Source organism: Trachypithecus francoisi, unplaced genomic scaffold (genome assembly GCF_009764315.1).
Source record: "Trachypithecus francoisi isolate TF-2019V2 unplaced genomic scaffold, Tfra_2.0 Contig00133, whole genome shotgun sequence".
Taxonomy (NCBI): Eukaryota; Metazoa; Chordata; class Mammalia; order Primates; family Cercopithecidae; genus Trachypithecus; species Trachypithecus francoisi.
Genome location: NW_022680484.1, coordinates 388,658 through 389,663, shown reverse-complemented (window position 1 = coordinate 389,663; position 1,006 = coordinate 388,658).

Genomic DNA, 1,006 nt, shown 5'->3' with positions numbered 1-1,006 from the left:
GTGGGATCAGCCCGGGCCTCTTCACCTTAAAAGCTCCCAAACCCTACACTACCTGATCTCTTAATTGGGCCTGGGACTTAGACCTCCTCCTCCCACCTCTTGCTCCCCTGCTCCTGAGGCGAGCCCGCAAGGGCGGCTCAGAGGGATTTGCTGGGAACCAAACTCAGACGCCCCACCCATCCCCGCCAGGCAGGTGGAGGTGACTGTGGGAGCCTCTGTGGCCCTCTCTGTGTTATGTGTCCTCTGTTCCCCTTACTGTCTTGTGCCCGCTTTGGGGCAGGTGGACTCAAGGGTCAGGATTTACAGAGTGGGGGGTGGGTGGTGAGGCTGCCCAGAGCCTGCATCCTCCTTTCTCATGTGGTTCTCTTGAAAGCCCAGGGAGACTTTTCAGGGTCGAGGCCTGGAACCAGATCCTCCTTGCGAGGCTGGCCATCTCCGTGGGCCCAAACGGGCGAGATTTGTGCCAGTGGGGGTTCCTCCTCCAGGGTGGGGGATGGTGCAGGCTGACTGCGCGCATCCTGCTCTTGGCTTCCCTCCTCCCCCTTTCCCCCCATGAGCTGCAGGTCCTTCAGCCATCAGGGTGCTCATGCAGTGCCCCCACCAGCCCAGGGCAGCGCCTGCTCAGGTCTCCCTTGCCCTGAGTTCAGAGGCTTGCCTTGGGCTTTACCAACCACAGGCCCCCTGTTGACAGAGTATTCAGACAGGCTGTGTCTGCTGTCCCTCTGTCACCTGCTTGGCAGGGGCACAGATGACCTGTTAGTGCCCAACTTCGTAGCCTTGCCTCAGTTTCCTACCAAGGGGCCCTGTCCTCTCCACAGCCCACCCATCCCAGCGCTCCCCAGCGGAGCACATCCCCTTTCACAGCTTACACCAGCTCCCAGCTCAGCCCCGAAATCCAGCTCCCTTCAGTTACCTCCTTTTGGGTTTATTCCTTAAGCTCAGGAAAGCCAAGATGTGAGCTTGTGGCCTCCTGTCCCTGTTCTCGGAGCCATGATTCTCCAGCATT